This window comes from Dendrobates tinctorius, unplaced genomic scaffold, assembly GCF_039654945.1.
Source record: "Dendrobates tinctorius isolate UK_male_01 unplaced genomic scaffold, ASM3965494v1 ptg000075l, whole genome shotgun sequence".
Classification (NCBI taxonomy): domain Eukaryota; kingdom Metazoa; phylum Chordata; class Amphibia; order Anura; family Dendrobatidae; genus Dendrobates; species Dendrobates tinctorius.
In genome coordinates this window covers 55150671-55168481 of record NW_027361743.1, presented here as the reverse complement: position 1 = coordinate 55168481, position 17811 = coordinate 55150671, and positions in this window count along the sequence as shown.

Below are 17811 nucleotides of genomic sequence, written 5' to 3'. Positions count from 1 at the left end.
CTGTAGCCACGCCCACGGACGACACACAAAGTGGGTTAAGGCAGTTCCCACCAAATAAGCTCCAGGTACAAGCACAAAGACAATTCCTGGACAGCAGCGTAAGGACTGGTCGCTGCAGTAACTGCTATTTCTTGTCTGGTTTTTGATAATTTTTACATTTTTAAGACTTTGTAGATTTTCAGTAATTGTTAACAATTCTTGTTATATTTTCCTCAGTCCAGGAGTACTGAACTTAACTGGGGGGAATGTGACACCCCAGAGTCCTTTTGTCACAGTGACATTACCTCCCTCTAATGGGTAAAGTCATGCTTGGAGGCAGAAAGGAACCCCCATGCCAGGCAGCATAGATTTAATCACAATTTCCTGCTGCAGGTCAGAAAAGGGAGATGCCTTATAAATTCTGGCTAGCAGAGGGGCTTGGTGAGTCAGCTAGAAATCAGCTGAAGGGGTTGTCATGGAAACGAAGCAGCTGTGAGGAAAAATGACAGTTAAACGTGAGGACGTGAGGTAAAAGAGCTTTCTGGAAGATCCTGTCAGATGAAGACAGGGAGCTGATCTGTGAAGAGGGAAAGGACAAGAGCAGAGACTGAGAGACTCTAGGGAAGCTAAAATACTGCATATAGCAGACCCCTGAGTGAAGCGCTAATAAAGAGAAAAGGGACATCAGAGTCCTAGGCTGACAGGAGCTGTACGCCCTGATAGCTGAATCTGAAAGTACAGGGAATTGTAAATTCCTGTGCACATTAATCACCTGAGGGCACGGCAGCGGATAAGGAGCTCGGGCCGATGGTGAAGAGAACGGTACCCGCGGAATATTCTCACGCTGACAGCTGTACAGGTTAGTGAAACCATCACGAATAGAGGGTCGCAGCATAGTTTTATACAGTGGAGACCCACACAGCGCAGAAAGGAAGGTCCTAAATCCCCACCTGGCAAGGTGGATCCCCTGAATGTCTCCAGGCGAGCCGGACTCATTCCATCACCTGTATGTGGTACTCCGGACTGCGACCTATTAACAGTAAAAGGTAAAGAAACCACTTCTCTGTGTCTTTCTCTCATTTATCTGCACCCCAATGTTTACAGCCATTTTTACTATTTATTTAATATCTTTGCCCTGGGACTACAGCCCTACCTGTGGAGGGCTACAACATCATAGCTGCGCCCAACATCCATCCCAGAGAAGCAACACCGCAGCGCTGGTCACCTCTGACTAGAATACCACAGGTGGCGTCACATATTTAACCATCTATAAACTTTATCTTTATTTTTACCACATAAATACCACACAACTTTTCCCTATTTTATTAATGGACGCCTCTGGGCCACGGACCGGGTCACCGCTGTCATGACACCGTCCCCCCATGGAAGTCAACGGACCCGGTACCGAGTTCCCCCAGGCCCCGCCGGGCGCTCCACATGTCTCGTGGTTGTTAGACATCTGTGACGAAAACAGGGCATCAATGGCGGACCAGCCAATCTGGTGTTTTACTTGCGGATGTGAATTGAGCTACACTGTAAAGGGCCCACAACAGGATGTTGGGCCCTCATTCCAACCTCATTGAGTCTTTTTCTGATATGTTGGTCAGAAACATGCACCGACTGGCCCATAGGGGAATTCCCTGGTTGACCCTTGTGCAGACACGGGCCCCCGAACCCCACAGTATGGGCAGCACTTGGCATAATTCACTTGATCTACAGAAAAAAGCATCTTATCATTCATTTACCAAACTATTGAGTTTATTATAGAGCTGTAAGTAAATTTGTGAACGAGGGTAGTATAATGTTTCCTTGCAGATGAAAAGTAGCCCCCCCCCCCCCCAAAGTTAAGGTTACTGGTGGGCGCTTGGCACCCCAGTCCGACACTGGTCAGAAACATGCACACTATTAGTTTGCTGGAGGTCATTTTGTGGGGCTCTTGCAGGGCTTCTCCTGCTTTGACTCATATAGTCGGAGATACCAGACCCTCTCCTGGTTTGATGTCCTTCTGTGGCACTGTCTGGCTTTTCTCACGTAATGGCCTTTGTCTTGGTATCTGGTTCATGCTCTTGTGTTTATTCTGGAAGACAGCAAACCTGTTAAGCCCCTGTTACACACTGCGATATCGCTAGCAATATCGCTGTAAAGTCGCCGATTTTGTGACGTTGCAGCGATATTGCTAGCGATGTCGCTGCATATGATACTTACCTCCGACCGGCTCCCCCGCTGGTTATCGCTGATCGCGCGAGAAGCTGCTGGACCAATCCTCGTCGGCCACTTCCTGCGGCGCTTCCTGTGGCACCGACGAGTGACGCGTGGAGCCAGGCGGGAGGATGCAGGATCGCCACGTCTGACAGGTAAGTATCAATCCCCGTCCCCAGCGATGTCGCTGGTGAGATCTGCCTGTGTGGCAGCTCACTAGCGACCACCTAGCGATGCTAGGTGTAACGGTACCCTTACTCACCTGTCCTAGCTAAGGTGCCGGGCCTTTTTTCCTTACCATATGGCAAGCTCCCTTTGTACTAGTCCATGCTGGGTTGCTGGACAAACATTTTTAACATCATCACCCAAGGCTTTTTAAGGCCAACTCAGACAGCCATGTGATTTCTGAGTTTAAAAATAGTATTGTTCTCAAGAACCTTGTGCTTGTCAAGAGTTACTTCATCTTCCCCTTAGCTTAAGCTTCAGCCATGTGCCTGATTACCTCCTGTTACTCCTGACTTCCATTCAACTACCAGCATTTATCTTGTAGCGTCCCCTGAAAGCTGGTGAACTGCAATTTTGGTCCTTCAAGTACCTGAGACTGGTGTCATCTTAGCTAATATTGGTGCTGTTAGCACCATCATTTCTACTATTCTTGTGTGTACTCTCATCACTGCAAGCAGTAACCAGTTTGCCTATTTGTCACTGCTGTCCTGCTATTGCCCATCTGTCTGCTGCAAGCATACAACTCTGCTTAAACCCATCTACCTGCTGTTAGCATATGACTCTTCCGTTAAAGAGAATATGTTCACGGTATTTGCTATGTAATCTGAGAGCAGCATGATGTTTGGGCTGAAACTGATTCCAGTGATGTGTCACTTGCCGGTCTGTACACTGTCATTTTGATACAATCACTGTTTTCTCTGCTGCAGGTCTAGCAGTGCTCAGAATGATGCACCTTGCATAACCCCGCCTACACCACTGATTGGCAATTTTATGTGTACACTGTACATTGAAAGCTATTAATCAATGCTGGGGGTGGAGTTACACAGAGCAGTTGAAAAGGAGGCACTTGACGCCTAGTCCTGTAGTGATAATCTCTTGCTGATAAAACACACACGCATCCTAGTAAGTGACACATTGCTGGAATCAGGGTTTTAGCCTTTAGATCAGATCATCATGCTTTCAGATTACATATGAAAAACCTGCTGACATATTCCATTTACCCATCTGTTTGCTAGCCCTGGATTGTCTAGAATATATTGTATACACTGTTCTAGTGTGTATCCTCACATCACATCTGGCTCTGCGTCAATAAGTGCTTCTTATACCTTTTGTCTGCCATCCTACATACCCCATTGTCCAGGTCCTCACTGATCTACGTGCTGTAGACCCTGCTGCAGGGCACCTGGTCTGTGCTGCTCACCCTTACAACTTAGAGAATCCACCTCACCAAATGAGCCTTTAACACCTTCTTGTGACAGCATGTATGGAAGTGCCATCCTGGAGGAGCTGGACTAGCTGTACACCCTCCATGGGATGCAGGTACTGACTCATGGTACCACTAATGACAAGGACACTAGAAAATTGCAGAACTAGAGAAGAATCAGTCACGCTTACCTTTTTTGCAGCTTTTTTTCTACAGTCAAAACCTAATCTCTTGGCAGTAAAGAAAAGCTGCTCCCAAAAAGTAGGGTTTGCTGGCTTTTTTGCAGCTTTTCTTGCTGTTTTTGCTCTTTGGACCATATTAGAAAACCAATGCTATTACAAACCCATGATAGTTGAGGGCTTTGTTGGACATTTTGCATTGGGGCCCGCTATATTCAAGTTATGCCACTAGTAAAGGCCCATCAAATTCTATGGACACCATATTATGGCTTTATATAACACAGATCTATTATATTTGCATGGGCACTGCCATAAATGAGTTACGTTATTGATCACATATATTATTGATTACTCAGACATGGTAGGACATGTTATGATCAGGATTCAGAGTTTATAGCCACTTTGCTAAAAGATGAATTAGTTTGTTATTTTGTACCAAGAGCCTAGTGCTCTATCATACACCATATGAATTTACCTCTATATATTTACATTATAATGTTTGGACGATTTGTATTATAGAGTGCTCTATTTCAGCTTGTGCAATATATTTCTTTGGCTAATGTGCAATAGTCATATGTTTATATTTATGTGGCACTTTGAATCCTTGTATCTATTGTTTTAGTGTTTTTAATGTTTTTTATCTAGCATGTGCACTTTTCTGTTTTTGCTAATAAAGTCTATTTTTCCACATTTATACCAGATGAGTGCACTATTATTGTGCCTCTTTGGCTCTCTTTTGCCACTTTCATTCTTGCTTGTTTCTTGGTACATTTGTAGCCCGCTGGTTATGTATATACGATGTCATAAGCGATGCCCGCTATTTCTCTTTCTCTGTGAACAAAGGTTCACCTCTCCCTTTCTTCTGGGGTTTTCTAGTGGTGGCACACGACATTATATGATTTAGACCAGAGCAATATTTAATATTATCATCATATTGTTGCTTTATATATTTTTTCCGTTATTTCTTTCATCATGGCTTTTGATCTTAATGCCCGTGAAGCAGCTTGGAATAGCCAGAAGGAACAGCTCCTCACTGATATCGTGGAAACTGACAACACAGATTTTAATAACATTTCTAGAGAATTACTGGATACACACAAAGCCATCACCAAACTTTGGTGGAATATCCACAGTCTGGAGGAATACCTCAAAGCCTCCATTTTTCCAAGGGGACTGCGGATTCAAATTTTCCCAGCATGGGAGGTTACAGCTGAATACAGGACAACAAGGGAAGGAGGTCTGACACAGTGTTCTAAAATATTGATAAATTTATTGTTGCAGCATGATAATGATCTGCTTAATTCCCTTAAACTTAAGATTAAAAACCTGGAGACACAATTATTAAGCTTTGATCAGACCACCCAGGTCACGGGACTGTGGGTAAGCATGATGGTAAATGGCAAACGGGGCCTGAGCTTTGGCTAAGCTGCGGTATGGTTTATAAGTAGAGTTGAGCGAAACGGGTCGAAAAAATTCAAAAGTCGCCGACTTTTGGCAAAGTCGGGTTTCATGAAACGAAACCCGACCCTAGGATGAGGTCGGCGACTTACGCGCCAAAGTCGCGTTTCAAAAGTTTGTTTTGCGCTCTTTTTCAGCCAATCAGGATCCACGGACACTGTGGGCAACGTGATGACATAGGCACGGATCACCACCATCTTTCAGAAGGGCATGCAAGTGATTGGCTTGCTTTGGTGGGCGTCACAGGGGGTATAAAAGGGCGTGCACGCCGACCGCCATCTTCTGCCGATCTTAGTATAGGGAGAGGTTGCTGCTGATTCTGTAGGGAGAGCGTTAGGCAGGGAAGAAGACAAAAAAACTGCTTCTGCTGCTAGCGATTTGGCCTGCACAACACACAAGTCACTGTGTGTGCAGTGCAAGGGGAGGCTATATTGTGGTGTATCAGTGGTGTTGGTTGTTGGGCTGCCTTCTAAGGCTTCCTGACACGCTGGCATTGCTGTTTACCCACTGCTCTGCAAACTGCTTTTTTAAAAGCAATCCAATCTCCATTATCCTCTCGTCACTTTGGTCACAGGCAGCTGTGCCATCGAGCGTGTCACATAGCGCTCAGATATCAGTGGGCCGCACACAATCCACAAGTGTCCACTGTCCAATAGTGTACGCAGAGATTCAAAATCTCCATTATCCTCTCGTCACTTTGGTCACAGGCAGCTGTGCCATCGAGCGTGTCACATAGCGCTCAGATATCAGTGGGCCGCACACAATCCACAAGTGTCCAGTGTCCAAAAGTGTACGCAGAGATTCAAAATCTCCATTATCCTCTCGTCACTTTGGTCACAGGCAGCTGTGCCATCGAGCGTGTCACATAGCGCTCAGATATCAGTGGGCCGCACACAATCCACAAGTGTCCAGTGTCCAAAAGTGTACGCAAAGATTCAAAATCTCCATTATCCTCTCGTCACTTTGGTCACAGGCAGCTGTGCCATCGAGCGTGTCACATAGCGCTCAGATATCAGTGGGCCGCACACAATCCACAAGTGTCCACTGTCCAATAGTGTACGCAGAGATTCAAAATCTCCATTATCCTCTCGTCACTTTGGTCACAGGCAGCTGTGCCATCGAGCGTGTCACATAGCGCTCAGATATCAGTGGGCCGCACACAATCCACAAGTGTCCAGTGTCCAAAAGTGTACGCAGAGATTCAAAATCTCCATTATCCTCTCGTCACTTTGGTCACAAGCAGCTGTGCCATCGAGCGTGTCACATAGCGCTCAGATATCAGTGGGCCGCACACAATCCACAAGTGTCCAGTGTCCAAAAGTGTACGCAGAGATTCAAAATCTCCATTATCCTCTCGTCACTTTGGTCACAGGCAGCTGTGCCATCGAGCGTGTCACATAGCGCTCAGATATCAGTGGGCCGCACACAATCCACAAGTGTCCAGTGTCCAAAAGTGTACGCAGAGATTCAAAATCTCCATTATCCTCTCGTCACTTTGGTCACAGGCTGCTGTGCCATCGAGCGTGTCACATAGCGCTCAGATATCAGTGGGCCGCACACAATCCACAAGTGTCCAGTGTCCAAAAGTGTACGCAGAGATTCAAAATCTCCATTATCCTCTCGTCACTTTGGTCACAGGCAGCTGTGCCATCGAGCGTGTCACATAGCGCTCAGATATCAGTGGGCCGCACACAATCCAAAAGTGTCCAGTGTCCAAAAGTGTACGCAGAGATTCAAAATCTCCATTATCCTCTCGTCACTTTGGTCACAGGCAGCTGTGCCATCGAGCGTGTCACATAGCGCTCAGATATCAGTGGGCCGCACACAATCCACAAGTGTCCACTGTCCACAAGTGTACGCAGAGATTCAAAATCTCCATTATCCTCTCGTCACATTGGTCACAGGCAGCTGTGCCATCGAGCGTGTCACATAGCGCTCAGATATCAGTGGGCCGCACACAATCCACAAGTGTCCACTGTCCACAAGTGTACGCAGAGATTCAAAATCTCCATTATCCTCTCGTCACTTTGGTCACAGGCAGCTGTGCCATCGAGCATGTCACATAGCGCTCAGATATCAGTGGGCCGCACACAATCCACAAGTGTCCACTGTCCACAAGTGTACGCAGAGATTCAAAATCTCCATTATCCTCTCGTCACTTTGGTCACAGGCAGCTGTGCCATCGAGCGTGTCACATAGCGCTCAGATATCAGTGGGCTGCACACAATCCACAAGTGTCCAGTGTCCAAAAGTGTACGCAGAGATTCAAAATCTCCATTATCCTCTCGTCACTTTGGTCACAGGCAGCTGTGCCATCGAGCGTGTCACATAGCGCTCAGATATCAGTGGGCCGCACACAATCCACAAGTGTCCACTGTCCACAAGTGTACACAGAGATTCAAAATCTCCATTATCCTCTCGTCACTTTGGTCACAGGCAGCTGTGCCATCGAGCGTGTCACATAGCGCTCAGATATCAGTGGGCCGCACACAATCCACAAGTGTCCAGTGTCCAAAAGTGTACGCAGAGATTCAAAATCTCCATTATCCTCTCGTCACTTTGGTCACAGGCAGCTGTGCCATCGAGCGTGTCACATAGCGCTCAGATATCAGTGGGCCGCACACAATCCACAAGTGTCCACTGTCCACAAGTGTACGCAGAGATTCAAAATCTCCATTATCCTCTCGTCACTTTGGTCACAGGCAGCTGTGCCATCGAGCGTGTCACATAGCGCTCAGATATCAGTGGGCCGCACACAATCCACAAGTGTCCACTGTCCACAAGTGTACGCAGAGATTCAAAATCTCCATTATCCTCTCGTCACTTTGGTCACAGGCAGCTGTGCCATCGAGCGTGTCACATAGCGCTCAGATATCAGTGGGCCGCACACAATCCACAAGTGTCCACTGTCCACAAGTGTACGCAGAGATTCAAAATCTCCATTATCCTCTCATCACTTTGGTCACAGGCAGCTGTGCTATCGAGCGTGTCACATAGCGCTCAGATATCAGTGGGCCGCACACAATCCACAAGTGTCCACTGTCCACAAGTGTGTGCAGAAATTCTAAAACTCCCCTGTCCTATAGACACCTTGTACCTTGTTTTACATTACTATATAGTTTGTTGGATTTTGTCTACATTTCTACCAAAAATGAGGAAGGCTGGTGGAAGAGGCCGTGGAATTGGGCGGGGGTTGGCAGCTGGTAATGATGGTGTTGGTGGTGGATCTGATGGTAGTGGCAAGAGCAAAATAGGACCAAATGCAGGAGGTGCTGACCCTGCGTCATCGTCTGTCTACATAAGGCCTCGAACGCTTAGTTTTCTAGGAGTTGGCAAACCGCTTTTAAAGGCAGAGCATCAGGAAAAAGTTTTGTCTTACATTGCTGACTCAGCCTCCAGCTCTATCGCCTCCTCTTCTTCAGTTGTAAAAAGTAAAAGCACTGAGTCGTCATTGGAGGCTCATGTTCATGAACCACACCTTTCCTTGTGTCCTTCACCCCAACCAAGATTGAAGGATGATGCAGGCCATACTACTGATTACTCCATGGAGCTGTTTTCACATACCATGCCTGGATTATCAAGTCAAATGGTGAATTACCCAGGCCAAGATGAATCTGACATGGAGTGCACTGATGCACTCATGTGCCGCTGATGGATGATTCTGCTGGTACATTCACTCAGAGCACTACATTGTCCTCGCAGTGTACAGAGCCAGATTTTGACCCTGATGAGACTCAGGTGCCCCTTCCCGCACACTATACCACCATACACGGTGACACAGAGAAAGGTGCACATGACATAGAAGAGGAGGTGATGGATGACCCAGTTGTTGACCCAGATTGGCATCCATTGGGGGAAGAGGGTGCTGCTTCCAATAGCTCAGATGAGGAGCATCCACAGCAGACATCGACATCGCAACAGCTGTTATCTGGCAGGCCCGGAGCACTCCAAAGACAGGTTCCAAACATCAAAAGAGTTGCTGGACAGCTTGTCCAGAGGGTCAAAAGATCACAGCATGCTAGGCCGCAAAATGTCTGCCAAAGTAGGAAGAGTGCAGTGTGGCAGTTTTTTGAACAAAATCCTCATGATCAGGCCAAGGTTATCTGTAAGAAGTGCGCAAAGACCTTTAGCCGAGGGAAAAATCTGAAAAATTTGAATACCAGTTGCATGCTTAGACATTTAACCAGCATGCACTTGCAAGCGTGGACACAACACCAAACCTCAAGTGCCACATGTGCAACTGATCACAACGAAGGTAGTCAGCAACGCTACATTGTTTCCCCCACTGTAAGCCCACCGGTTAGCACAGCAGCAAATGTTGAGGTGTCGTTGCAAGGCCACAGCAGTCAGGGAATCCCACTGTTATATCAACGAAAGACTGATTCTAGGCCATCAGAAAGAACACCAACTCCATCACCATCATCAACCCTCTCTCAGTCCGCCCTGTCCACCGCTACTTCCACCATATGCAGCTCTCAAGTCCAGCTCACCCTCCCAGACACTATGAGTAGGTCAAGAAAGTACTCAGTCTCTCATCCGCGTACACTGGGTTTGAACGCCCACATTGCCAAACTAATCTCGTTTGAGATGATGCCCTTTCGGTTGGTGGAAAGCACAGCTTTCCGCGAACTCATGGCCTATGCAGTACCACGCTATGACCTACCCAGTCGCCACTTCTCTCGCAAAGCCATCCCAACCCTCCACCATCATGTGAAAGACCGCATTGTCCATGCACTCAAGCAGTCAGTGAGCGGAAAGGTGCACCTCACAACTGATGCATGGTCCAGTCGGCATGGCCAGGGCCGTTACGTGTCCATCACTGCGCACTGGGTTAATGTGGTGGATGCAGGGTCCACAGGGGACAGCGGTGGTGGGACAGTGCTGCCTAGCCCACGGTCTAGGAAACAGTTGGCTGTAGGCGTTCGACCCTCCTCCTCCTCCTCCAGAAGCGACAGCTCGTCCACAGAGCGCAGTCGTACGAGCACTCCATCTGCAGCTGCCACTGTTGCACACGATGTGTCCCCCTATCGAGCAGCTAGTGGAAAGCGTCAGCAGGCTGTGTTGCAGATGATGTGTTTGGGCGACAGACACACCGCCGAGGTGCTGGCCGAGTACTTGAAGCGACAAACTGAGTCATGGCTGGGCAGTGTACATCTTGAGGCAAGGTAGTTAGTGATAACGGCCGTAATTTTGTGGCAGCCATAGCCCTTTCAAAACTCAGCCACATACCTTGCTTGGCTCACACCTTGAACCTGGTGGTGCAGTGCTTCCTCAAAAATTATCCGGAGTTAACAGCCCTGCTCCAGAAGGTGCGAAGACTGTGCGCGCACATCCGCCGGTCGCCTGTACACTCCGTATGCAGAAGCTGCAGCGATTGCTCCACCTTCCCAACCACCGCCTCATTATCGACATTGCAACAAGGTGGAACTTCACCCTGCACATGGTGGAGCGGCTGTGCGAGCAGAGGCAGGCCATAATGCATTTGTGGGAGGATACACGGCCAGGCACTTTGAGAGCAGACATGGAGTTGACAGGCGTGCAGTGGTCGAAGCTGAAAGACCTTTGTAAAGTCCTTCAGTGTTTTGAGGAATGCACACGGCTGGTAAGCGCAGACGACGCCATCCTAAGCATGAGCATCCCACTTATGCGTCTGCTCATGCAAAATTTGACGCACCTTAAGGAGCAGGCGTCTGCAGCCAATGTTGATGAGGAGGAAGAGGAGGAGGGAATCCTTGATGACATTCAGCCATTGTCTGCTCAGGGACCTCTCCTGGACGAGGTGGAGGAAGAAGAGGAGGAGGAGGATGATGGGGATGATTACTTAGGGGAGGAGGATGCATCTCGTGGGGCAAGTGAAAATGTTGGCGTGGCAAGGTCTGGTACAGGGTTTGTGCGTGACTGGAGGGATGTGGATTTGCCAGAAAGTGCTCCTCCACCCAGCACTCGCAGTGCATCATTGACACCGGGAACATTGGCCCACATGTCAGATTATGCCTTGCGGATCCTAAAAAGGGACCCCCGCATTGCCAAAATGATGAACGATGACGACTACTGGTTGGCCAGCATCCTGGATCCACGCTATAAAGGCAAATTACAAAACATCATGCCACAGGAGAACCTTGACCTAATATTGGCTAATAAACAAGCAACTCTGGTAAATCGGTTGCTTGAGGCATTCCCAGCACACAGCAGCGGTGATGGTTCTCACACGAGCCGTACGGGCCGGGGGCAGCTTGGCAGAGGTGTTCGTGGTGCACACAGCAGAAGTGGCGTTGGAGACAGGGGTTTCATGACAATGTTGTGGACTGATTTTTCAAATACCGCTCACACAACTGGTAATACTGCATCGATGGAAAGTGACAGGAGACAGCAGTTGTCAACTATGGTTACAAACTACTTTTCCTCCCATATCGATGTTCTCCCACACAGGTCATTCCCCTTTGACTATTGGGCCGCTAAACTGGACACCTGGCCTGAATTGGCCCAATATGCCTTACAGGAGCTCGCTTGCCCAGCTGCAAGTGTGCTATCGGAAAGAGTCTTCAGTGCAGCTGGATCAATCCTGACAGAAAAAAGGACCCGTCTGTCAACCCAAAATGTGGATGTTCTAACCTTCATTAAAATGAACCACGCATGGGTTTCCAAGGATTTTGTCCCACCTTCCCCTGATGACACATAGGGTGACAGAAAAATGGCTTGCTTTGGTCCACCTCTTCCTGGTACTTCACCTATTTCGCCTTTTGCATCAGTTGAATGTCCAACATCAACATATGCCACTTTCTAAAACTCCCTAACTGTGCTGCCTCCCCCCCCATGGCCGGGGTCACCACCTAGCGCACGACACCGTGCGAGTGCCGTTGCCCTGGACAGGTGGGTAGGCCGACTCTTGGGCGCGGGCACTGGCACAGGGTCCCTCATAGTGCAATCAAGTGTCTCTGACGGTGGTGGTGCACACCCGCCGTCAGACACACCGCTGTACTATGAGGGGCCCAGTGCCAGTACCGACGCCCACGAGTGGGCCCCCCTTGCTTGGCCAGGGCCCCAGCATTTGCAATCTTTACCTCTCCCTGCTCCTCCGCTGTGTAATCTGGGCCGTCAAATCCATACTGTGCCTGACACCGTCTGAGCCTGCCTCCTGATGTATAGACATATATTTTGAATGTGTACGCTATCCATACATGTTATCCGGGGATACGGTACCCCTTCTAACCTTTGTGCAATGACGTGCAATCCATACTGGGCCTAACACCGTCTGAGCCTGCCTCATGCTGTATAGACATATATTTTGAATGTGTACGCTATCCATACATGTTATCCAGGGATACGGTACCCTTTCTAACCTTTGTGCAATGACGTGCAATCCATACTGGGCCTAACACCGTCTGAGCCTGCCTCATGCTGTATAGACATATATTTTGAATGTGTACGCTATCCATACATGTTATCCGGGGATACGGTACCCCTTCTAACCTTTGTGCAATGACGTGCAATCCATACTGGGCCTAACACCGTCTGAGCCTGCCTCATGCTGTATAGACATATATTTTGAATGTGTACGCTATCCATACATGTTATCCGGCGATACGGTACCCCTTCTAACCTTTGTGCAATGACGTGCAATCCATACTGGGCCTAACACCGTCTGAGCCTGCCTCATGCTGTATAGACATATATTTTGAATGTGTACTCTATCCATACATGTTATCCGGGGATACGGTACCCCTTCTAACCTTTGTGCAATGACGTGCAATCCATACTGGGCCTAACACCGTCTGAGCCTGCCTCATGCTGTATAGACATATATTTTGAATGTGTACGCTATCCATACATGTTATCCAGGGATACGGTACCCTTTCTAACCTTTGTGCAATGACGTGCAATCCATACTGGGCCTAACACCGTCTGAGCCTGCCTCATGCTGTATAGACATATATTTTGAATGTGTACGCTATCCATACATGTTATCCGGGGATACGGTACCCCTTCTAACCTTTGTGCAATGACGTGCAATCCATACTGGGCCTAACACCGTCTGAGCCTGCCTCATGCTGTATAGACATATATTTTGAATGTGTACGCTATCCATACATGTTATCCAGGGATACGGTACCCTTTCTAACCTTTGTGCAATGACGTGCAATCCATACTGGGCCTAACACCGTCTGAGCCTGCCTCATGCTGTATAGACATATATTTTGAATGTGTACGCTATCCATACATGTTATCCGGGGATACGGTACCCCTTCTAACCTTTGTGCAATGACGTGCAATCCATACTGGGCCTAACACCGTCTGAGCCTGCCTCATGCTGTATAGACATATATTTTGAATGTGTACGCTATCCATACATGTTATCCGGGGATACGGTACCCCTTCTAACCTTTGTGCAATGACGTGCAATCCATACTGGGCCTAACACCGTCTGAGCCTGCCTCATGCTGTATAGACATATATTTTGAATGTGTACTCTATCCATACATGTTATCCGGGGATACGGTACCCCTTCTAACCTTTGTGCAATGACGTGCAATCCATACTGGGCCTAACACCGTCTGAGCCTGCCTCATGCTGTATAGACATATATTTTGAATGTGTACGCTATCCATACATGTTATCCAGGGATACGGTACCCTTTCTAACCTTTGTGCAATGACGTGCAATCCATACTGGGCCTAACACCGTCTGAGCCTGCCTCATGCTGTATAGACATATATTTTGAATGTGTACGCTATCCATACATGTTATCCGGGGATACGGTACCCCTTCTAACCTTTGTGCAATGACGTGCAATCCATACTGGGCCTAACACCGTCTGAGCCTGCCTCATGCTGTATAGACATATATTTTGAATGTGTACGCTATCCATACATGTTATCCGGGGATACGGTACCCCTTCTAACCTTTGTGCAATGACGTGCAATCCATACTGGGCCTAACACCGTCTGAGCCTGCCTCATGCTGTATAGACATATATTTTGAATGTGTACGCTATCCATACATGTTATCCAGGGATACGGTACCCTTTCTAACCTTTGTGCAATGACGTGCAATCCATACTGGGCCTAACACCGTCTGAGCCTGCCTCATGCTGTATAGACATATATTTTGAATGTGTACACTATCCATACATGTTATCCGTGGATACGGTACCCCTTCTAACCTTTGTGCAATGACGTGCAATCCATACTGGGCCTAACACCGTCTGAGCCTGCCTCATGCTGTATAGACATATATTTTGAATGTGTACGCTATCCATACATGTTATCCGGGGATACGGTACCCCTTCTAACCTTTGTGCAATGACGTGCAATCCATACTGGGCCTAACACCGTCTGAGCCTGCCTCATGCTGTATAGACATATATTTTGAATGTGTACGCTATCCATACATGTTATCCAGGGATACGGTACCCTTTCTAACCTTTGTGCAATCACGTGCAATCCATACTGGGCGTGAGAACGGCTGGCGAGCTGTTAAGCAAGCTACAGCACCTGTCCAGACAAGTACAGGGATTCCCTAGCGAGGAGACTTATTTGATTGTTTTCTATGTTGGGACAGCAATTTTTGGGGAGCACTATACTCTGGAGAATGATAGATGGGGCCCACCATACACTGGAACATTCCAAAGGTGGACATCAGACACTGGAGCAGCATTTACAGGGCCCATTATACACTAGAGCATTAGAAATGGGGCCCATTATGTTTGGAGCATTATTTGGGCCCATAAGACAGTGGAGCTTCATCCATGGGGACCAACATATACTGTAGCATTATGTGGAGCTCATCATATACTGTTTCAAACATTATATGGGACCAATGATTTTGTATGGAGAAATAGATGGGCCTCGTCATGAGATGTAAAAAGTGAGGTATTTTTCATTGTACTATACCGCTATTTCTCTGCCGTATCGGAGCATGATGAGTTGTGGTATGTGTTAAAGGGGCGCTCTTTCGCCCAGGGCACATGAAAACCTGCAGCCAGCCCTCCCCCCCCACAACTTTAGCCAAATAACCCCCATTTTTAAGTGCGTAACTTGTATTATGAAGTTAATTAAGGTTGACAAGCTTAAGTAAGAAGAATTGATGCTTTTGGCATTCAAATGGGCACTGTAGGTGTGTTTCCTGTCCTCCTCTCACTGCCGACTTTTATTCCCCATTGACTTACATTGGGTTTCGTGTTTCGGGACGACCCCGACTTTTCCCTATAATCGGACGATCTTGCTCGACCCGACTTTTGGAAAAGTCGGGTTTCACGAAACGAAACGCGACCCTAAAAAAGCAAAAGTCGCTCAACTCTATTTATAAGTTATTGAGTTATATATTTAAATTTAATAAAGGCAGTGGCCAAAACCTTCTATTTAAAAGTCAGTGTGTCTTGTGTATTTTATTATGTTGACATATATTGCTTTAAAGGTCTTTAGTATATACGGATCGGGTGTGTAATGCCATAAGATGCCATAAGTTATCCCAAAGTTTAAGCAGGCGTGAACACTTTCTTAAATATGGTTTATGGAAAAATACACCTACTCTAATAGTGTCTAATGTAAATATTTTCAAAGAGTAACAGACTTCAGACTGTCACGTAGTGTCAAGGGACTGTGGGCACCTACCCGATCCCTCAAACTAGGGGTGCCCTAGTCTATCCCTGTCCTCCAGATTACTCCTCTTGAAGGTATCTATGCTCCTAACTTAACCCTTATGTAGTGATGTTGCTGGAGTCCCAGCATAGTGTTCCTTTCTCCCTCCATGCAGAAATGTCGGCTTACCGCCTCTGCCCCGAAGCATTGTCTCCCGGCAAGTCCTCCTGCATCCTGGTGTGCGTACCACAGGTCCCGGTGGCACACCTAGTATGCGTGTTCACATGCTCCCCTGTTCTTCAAGGGACAGCGCATGCATTTACTAAATACCCTCAGCTTGTTGCTGAGAAGCATTTAGTATAATGTAGTATACCTGCAAGATGGCTCCTACCCAATAGCTGGGAGGTATCTTGTATAAAAGATTCCCTCTTCCCTAGGGAGTCCCCAAGCGATGAGTGGAATAATTCAATAAGGTGTACTATTAGTAAGTTGTTAGGTCCCCTGTCCCTATATGGCCAGTGTAGTGAACCTGTATCCCTTGTCCCTGTGTGGCCAGACTTGTTACTGTAGTCCCCTGATCTCGGTGTGGCCAGTCCTATATCCATAGTCCCCAGGTCCCTGTGTGACCAGTCCTGTATTTGTAGTCTCATGGTCATGGAATGGCCAGTGCGTGAACCTGTTTCCACCATCAGGAGCTCCAGCGAATAAACCAGGTAGTCACGTCACTTAGTTGTGCCCCTTCCTAGGCAGGCCTGGTCCTGTAGCACCGTGCATCCACAAAGCCACATGCATCACGGTTGGGCTCAACACCTTATCTATTCCCTTCTCCACTCAGGAAGGTTAGGGCTGAAGTATATAGGAAAACACTAGCCAAAAAAAAGGTTAACAGACAGAGATAAAAGAAAACTACAATCATACAAATACACTCACAAAACAACAAAGTGGGAAACAGAGGAGGTATAGGAAAGGGAACCAAATGTGAGAGTATAAGGAAAAACACGCAAATCAACTCCACACAGCAATCTCCAGAAAAACTCTCCAACTGCCAACTCCAAACACTGAACTTCTCCTTCACCACCTAATAAATAAGAGATTAGAACCATCACTGGCAACTCCCAAGTGCCAGTGGCAGCATATATACCAGAGGGGAGTGGCCAACACAGAACAGCTCACGATTCAGGATGGAGAGCTCCAGGAGATCAGATGAACTGATTAATACTTGCCATGACAGCATGGAAACCTGCAGTGTTTAATTGGATGGTGAAGCAGCTCTAATAAGTGCAGGAGTTCGTGTAACCACCGCAATCTTCTGTTTCCTCTCTGTCGCGGTATGCCCGTGACACAGACATTCAACTCCTTAGGCCTAATTTATTGCTGGTCCGTGTGTAGCTCCATGTGCCCATCTGCACAGCCTAGTGGAGTATCAGCTTCCTGCTCTTTACATGTCCTAGAATGGGTCATTCGAAAATCTGAATTGTTTTCATGCAGACCCATAGGCAGATCATAGAATCATAGAGTTGGAAGGGACCTCCTGGGCCATCTGGTCCAACCCCCTGCTCAATGCAGGATTCACTAAACCATCTCAGACAGATGTCTGTCCAGCCTCTGAAGACTTCTATTGAAGGAGAACTCACCACCTCTCGTGGCAGACTGTCCCACTCATTGATCACTCTGTCAAAAAAAAATTTCTAATATCTAATCTGTGTCTCCTCCCCTTCAGTTTCATCCCATTGCTTCTAGTCTTTCCTTGTGCAAATGAAAATAAAGATGATCCTTCTAGATATTTGTTTTGTGTACTTGTACCTTTACCACATCCATGTGAATTGTCAATATGCTGCCCGATTTTTTCCTCGGCCAGCAAGTATTCCCATTGAGTGTGTCCTATTCTGATCCTGTAAATAGTTGCAGAATTAGACATGCTCTAATACTCACGGATAATAATAATAATTTTATTTCTATAGCGCCGACATATTCCGCAGCACTTTACATT